This window comes from Dermacentor andersoni, chromosome 5, assembly GCF_023375885.2.
Source record: "Dermacentor andersoni chromosome 5, qqDerAnde1_hic_scaffold, whole genome shotgun sequence".
In the NCBI taxonomy this organism is placed as follows: domain Eukaryota; kingdom Metazoa; phylum Arthropoda; class Arachnida; order Ixodida; family Ixodidae; genus Dermacentor; species Dermacentor andersoni.
In genome coordinates this window covers 95,857,848-95,864,693 of record NC_092818.1, presented here as the reverse complement: position 1 = coordinate 95,864,693, position 6,846 = coordinate 95,857,848, and positions in this window count along the sequence as shown.

The following is a 6,846-nucleotide window of genomic DNA, read 5'->3' as shown; positions in this document are numbered from 1 at the left end:
TATTAGAACCATGGCGCAGAATAAGGCATTCTGCAACTATTGTTTCTACTGTAAGCGCAGTGTAGATAATGTACATACGAAGCTTCCATTCTTTCTTTGTGCATTCCAAATCTGCTGATGAAGAAATTTATTGAGTGAGGTTATTTTTTCATGTCATTTCATTTATTAATACTATCAGCCTCATTCAGAGGCTGTAACAGGAGTGGAAAAAACAAAACGATACTGAACAGCAAATTAAGTAGTACAGAACATATTGAAAACCATAGTTATAAATTAGTTAAAGAAAAAAAATCATCTCGTGAAATGCACACATAAACAAAAACAAAAATGCATCACTCAGAAATCAGAACAGCAATCTTATGCAGCAGCAATCTGACCTCATCGCCCTTTGCTAGTGCCATAGATGAAATCACCTAAGTGGCGTAGAAATTCAGCTAATGATGTCAACCGAACAGCATAATCTGCACGAGAGTTCCAGTCTCTACAAGTTTACATATGTTTCTAATTATTTATAATGCAATTTTATGTATATGTTTTAACGCTGTCTATGTACACTTCTTCACCTCTAATTGTAAATGCTTACACTGAGGGTCCTGTAAATAAATAAATAAATAAATAAATAAATAAATAAATAAATAAATAAATAAATAAATAAATACAGCTACTAGCACGATTATTTAGAGCGCTGAACGGTGAGATCAGAAGTACGGTGTCGCTGTTTATATACCGTAGCCCTCTGGCTCGAGATAGCTTGCTTTGAGCATGGGTTGCCAGATGATCTAGAGTCCGCTACTTCTGCTCCTCCTCGACATGCAATTGGCGTTCAGTGCTCCACTTTACTAATGATCCGGCTCCATGCCAGGCATGCCAAGCTGCAGTCACCAAAATGCAGTGAGGAGGCGTGCCTTATCTTCACTTATCACTTACTGAAGCGACTGCATCCGCTGCACAAAGGGCAGCACGACCATCGGTGGCCTGCCACTAATAAAGGGTACTAGAACCAGTAAAGGCGCTGCTTCTTAAAAAGGAAATTGCGTCGACCCAGCGATTTCTACTAGAGGCCCCAAACGCACTCTGGCGAACGCAACTCGCTGTGGGCTGAACAGTATGGAACGTGCCACTGCGATACTGCGTTAAATGCAACTGTAGAAGGCACGAAAGAAATGCGGCCCATGTACGAATATAATAACTCGGAAGTGACAGGTGTAAAGCGCGCGCATTCCACGAGCCAAGCTCCGACTCTGTGACATGCTGCCCCACTGCTGGAATGTCATCAACAGGCGTTCAATTACACATTTTTTTTTTACGAGGACGTACGTTACAGACAAATGAGAAATATTTCCCCATTTCAAAAGGGAAACATCGCAAACGCCCAATGAAATTTACCGTCTCGTTAAGAATAAATACTGATTACTGATGATATATATATATATATATATATATATATATATATATATATATATATATATATATATATATATAGTTGAAATCTACGAGAAGCGAAGCTATCGGGAGGTGCCTAATTAAATGGTTCACACAAATGAATACAAAGCGTACAAAAATGCGCCTATTTTCATTCTATGCAACGTGTAATCTCATGCAATGTTTACGCACCGCACAGGTCGCAAATGTGATGGCATGCAATTTTGATGTTTTACGCACTAAGCCGTTCACAAGCTACGGCCAAATGCAAACACCACTTCAGGTGTATATACCCACACTGCGGAACACCGGAACAGCATTGTCACGATGATGATGATGACGGAAAACTTTATTTATCCCTCTTTAAAGGGAAGGGGGAAATGGAATAGAGGGTGGGGGGAGGAACTACTTGAAGTAGACCTCCTTTATCCTCTCAGCCCACTCCAGGATGGCCGAACCAAAGCGATGCTGGCTCCTTGTCGGGGAAAAATGATGGGAAGAGGTACAGGCAAATAGGAGAACGAAGCACATGTAAGGCACCTTTTGTGTCACCGTACGAGTATGTAAGCAGATTTAGGGCTTTTATACATTTTGCGTCACAGTGGCACGTATTCATCATGGTGGACTCGCCAGGAATGGGCACATACAGGCCATGACACGAGAAAGGGAGCACGGTCAAATATAGGAAATTATAAAGAAACAGTTCGTATCGCACGCTATTTTATTGAGAGGTCTGTGTACATTATATATACCGGTGAGGCGACGTTGTATGCACCTGTTTATATCGCCATTTTATTGTTCAATAAAGCTCGACAAGGATCCGCACACTGGCACTACATTATAGGATCATCAAGCAGTGCTTCTATACGCCGGTTTACTCACCGACCAACCGTCGGGCACGGAACCGTGGTGGCTTAGGCGAAGAAAGCTTCGCTTTAAGATTGCGCACAACAGTCGGCACCACTAACAGCGCCACCTTCCGGTCGAATGAATGCACTTTTGGAGAGCTTATAGAATGATGCCATGGCTGGCCCATATAACTGAAATGCACAGAACAAGGGAGTGTAGGTAGATAAATTTAAATTAAATTATGGGGTTTTACGTGCCAAAACCACGACCTGATTATGAGGCACGCCGTAGTGGAGGACTCCTGAAATTTGGACCACCTGGGGTTCTTTAACGTGCGTTTAAATCAGGGTACACCGGTGTTTTCGCATTTCGCCTCCATCGAAATGCGGCTGCCGCGGCTGGAATTCGATCACGTGGCCTCGTGCTTGGCGGCCCAACACCATAGCCACTAAGCAACCACGGCGGGTGTCGATAAAGTTAAGCCTATAGTTGACTTCACGATAATTCCAAAAGTTAACATTCAGCTGAAAGGGGAGAAACAGTGGCAGGAAAGCAGAAGATGATCAAGTCCTTTCACTAACAACTTCACTGCGATGCACGCAACGTGGTCTTGGTCTAGTGTGAGCTCGCGCGACATCCGAAATGGGTGCCCCGAAGGCATCGAGTCTGTGTATTGTCGCAGGGGCGCGAGTTCGATCCCCACGGGTGGCATAGGGGGGAAAACTTCGTCTTTCTTCGTTACACGGTAATAGCGGAGCTGAGGATTAGAAGGTGGCTTCACGGCAATGACACAATAGCGACGACGATATGACAAAGACATTGTAATAGAAAAATCCGGTCTGACAGGCACAGCAAACCAAGCTTCGGGGGCGTTCTTGCTGATGTCGCAGTACAGAAAGAACAGGAACTCAATCGTACACACCAAGAAGGTTTTCACGTTATGGGCGGTCAGGATTATGGGACACTGCTCTCATTATCTGTAGCCTGCCGCATGCGACAGTGAAACAGTTTCTCTCAGGATCCGTCGATCTTAGCACGCTTTTATGCACGCTAAAAAAAAGAGAAAGAAGTTAGATTTCGGTGTCCTGAGTGCGAAAACACCACAGTCTGACTATGAGGCATGCCATATGGAGGCCTCTGGATTATTTTTGAACACCCGGGCATCTTTAACGTGCGCCTAAATCTAAGTAAAAAAAGAATCTTTTTTGTATTTCGACCCCATTTCGTCCTCCAGGCAGGTATCGAACGTAATACCTCGAGCTCAGCAGCGCGATGCCACAGTCACTAAGCAACTAAGCTAATGATGCAAATAAGCTAAATGATGTATCACTACCACTTCATGTAGTAATACTAAGAAATATGGTTATATGTGTGGCGCTTGCTGCAATAAGAAAGAACTCTCTATACCGCCGTGGCTGTCTAGTAGCTTTGGCGTTGCACTGCTAAGCCGGACGCTACGGGAGCAGACCCCGGTCGCGTTCACCCGTTTCGATTGGGGTTAAATGCAATAACTCCCGTGTACCGTACATTGGGTGCACGTTAAAGAACCCCGGGTGGTCAAAACTAATCCCCAATCCAACCCCCATCACATGCCGCTCCCCCCTCCCCCCCAACGGCGAGTCTCATATACATACCGTGGTTTTGGCACGTTAAATCCCAGATTTCAAATATTAAAAAAAAAAAAAAATTTGAGCTTTGAGAACGCCTTAGGTAGCTGGTATTGCTTCTCATTTGGAGTCTGTAAAAAGCAAGGGTGTGCCGTAGTCGTTCTTGCTCCGGTACACACGGCCACTAAAGGAACCCTGGCAGCGCCTCCCAGATATATATATATATATATATATATATATAACGCATGCTTTGCAGAAAAGTAGAGGTCTGCTTACGAGGAAGGCGGCGAACAGCTACAAAGACACTTCATGCTTTAAACAGTGGACATTTCTCACTACTGCTTTTAACATTTAAATCGAAGTTCTTTGAGACATGTTCTACGGTAGATGCAGAAATTCGGTGACTTCGAGGTGAACTCCGTTTGACGAATGGGTCACTATGTAGGCAAAATAGTGCGAGCTTGTGAATACAACAAAGGTAAGTAATTTCTCAAAGCTAAGTTAAGGTGCTTCAAAGTTTTTTAACGGTGCTCAATATATTTAATGATCGTTTGCCCGTTTTGCTACATATTCGGCGCATAAAAGGGCTGAAACAACGTAGTTCTTGCATGCGTTCTTCTTTTTCAGTTACGTATGCAGTCCTCACCGCGAGCAACTATGCAACATCCTGTATAATGGTTCCTCCGTTAACACGATACACGAAATTCCACTAACTGCTGGAATGTGCGGAGCAACGCGTTCAACCGTTTCATATTGCCGCGCCACCGTTCTGGTTCCCAAAGCCCTCCGAACGAGCGACGGAGCTCGCGCGCGAAGGGTGTCACGTGACCACCTCTCTCGGGCGCTCCGCGTTGCAGAGCCGCTCTCGGCTCGTAAGAACAACGTGGGTGCGGGCGAGGAGGATCGTGAGCGGTGGCAAGGAGGAGGAGGACGCGAAAGTGCGCTCGCCCGCAAGGCTCGGAAGAGCGAAACCGAGCGAGGAGCAACCACGGCCCAGCGTGTAGCCAAATACGCACGGTGGTCGACGGTGGTTTCTTTTCTTCGCCTCCCCTGCACGCACGTGCGATCGGCCCTACTTGTACGCAGATCGTGCACCGCGCTAGGGAAAATTGGGAAAACAGAGAAGCGCAGGTAATTAGCTACGGGGCTTCCAGTGTTCGCTCGAGAGAGTGTTCGGCCAGAGAGAGAGCTGCCTGGAAAGCGTGGGTAGGGAGAACGCGCGCGCGCTTTTTCCGACGCGCGAGGAGAGCACCACCGTCGCCGCGAGGAGCTTCCACGATTGCAGAAGCACGAAGGAGGCTGTGTGTCGCCTCCATTGGAAGGATTCGACGGCTAAAGCGGATCGTTCTTGCGTCTGCTCTTTCCCGCCAGAAAGTGTTGTGAGTGTGAGTGAGATTCCGGAGTGAGTTACTCTCCCCAGCGGCGACAGCTTGGAGCGTGTGGTCGCGCGAGCGACGCCTGAGGAGAAGTGCACCAACGTCCGCATAAGTTCGGTATCGCTGCGTCAACCTTCCGTCATTTTCAAGTTAAACAGGCGCGCCAATAGGTGCTGAGGGGAAGCAGAAGGCAACGCATATCAGCGAGACCGCAAGAAGTACACGCGAGCACGGCACCGTGTTTTGTGCAGCACGTGAAATACAAGGAATCAGCGCCGAGACAAGCAAACAGTCCGGAGCTTGGACGCGATCGACTCACCGTCGGACCGGACTCTACTCGACACGCCAACCGGGAGCAGCGATTAGAGAGCAGCAATGTCGGATACTTCGCCACAGCCCGCCGCCGCCACCGCCGCCGCAGCAGCAGCTAAGGGTAAGCCAGGTTCCTTGGTTTTCGGGCGCGAGCCGTTCGAGCGACCCAGCTGTTCGCGGTATATGGCAAGCACCCAGGAAAAATTGAGGGCACGCCTTCTCGTGTTGTTGGACTACACATCTGCGGCCGCTCGCGTCGCGTCCGCCGCGACGAGTAGCCTCCCTTGCCGAACGAAGGTCGCTCCGGTGCTATTTCTACCGCGCAGCGCGTGCCGGGAAGCTTGTCGCCATCGTCCCACACTCGGTCGCGCTTGACTCATCAGAAATTCGGGCGCTGTGCCCGCTACAGAAGCGCCTCCATTGACTGCATGCGCGGTTCCCGACTGTTGCGCGTCCGCCCACGACGACGACGGCTTGCAGCGCTATGCCGGGATCGCGTAACACGCTGAGATGCTAAAATGCGCATAGCGTTGCAATTCCTTAGTGTGAGAAATGAACGATCGTTCAGAAATTTTGGGCTCCAAAGATCGCGACCGCATGTGAACGTGTGTTATCCAGTTATCGACATATTTTCGTGGTCGCCCTCAAGCTTTCGCACCCGTCGGAGCAAATGCCTAGCGCGCACCGCAAGAACCTATAATACTGCACTCCCGCAGATTGCATGCGGAACACGTCAAACGTACCCAGAGAAATCCGCGCGGCTTCTTCTGCTGCATAGCTTGATGCGCTAATTGCCGCCGTGGAGCATCGAACGTCGTTGCTCCTGCTCGTACATCACTGGATCACCGAAGCGTGAATATTCTCATCTCGCGACTGGTCACGCACCGGCTCCGGTTACAGCTCCGCGCGCGGTGTTTGCGGCTCGATCCCGGACGTGACTTCACAGTGCTGTCGTGCGGCTACCCCGTATAAGCGCTGTTCAAGGTTCGCCTGCACGCAACGGGTCTCCGAGGCCTGCCGAATACCAATGAGACGCGTCGACGACGCTGCCGCCTACTCCTAACGAAGCGCGTGCTTCCCTCGCTCGCGCTCGAAAGGCCCGCCACTGCAGTGACGGCACTGCCACAGACCGCGTGGGCAAGAGCAGTGTTACGCGCATTGCACGACGGGAGCCTCCCCACCCGATCAGGGCTTTCCCTTCCCCCGCTTCGCTTTGTTGTTGTTTTGTTTGCCCCGCGTTCGCGGCGTCGGCTTATGCAACGCCCGGCGTTGGCATCACA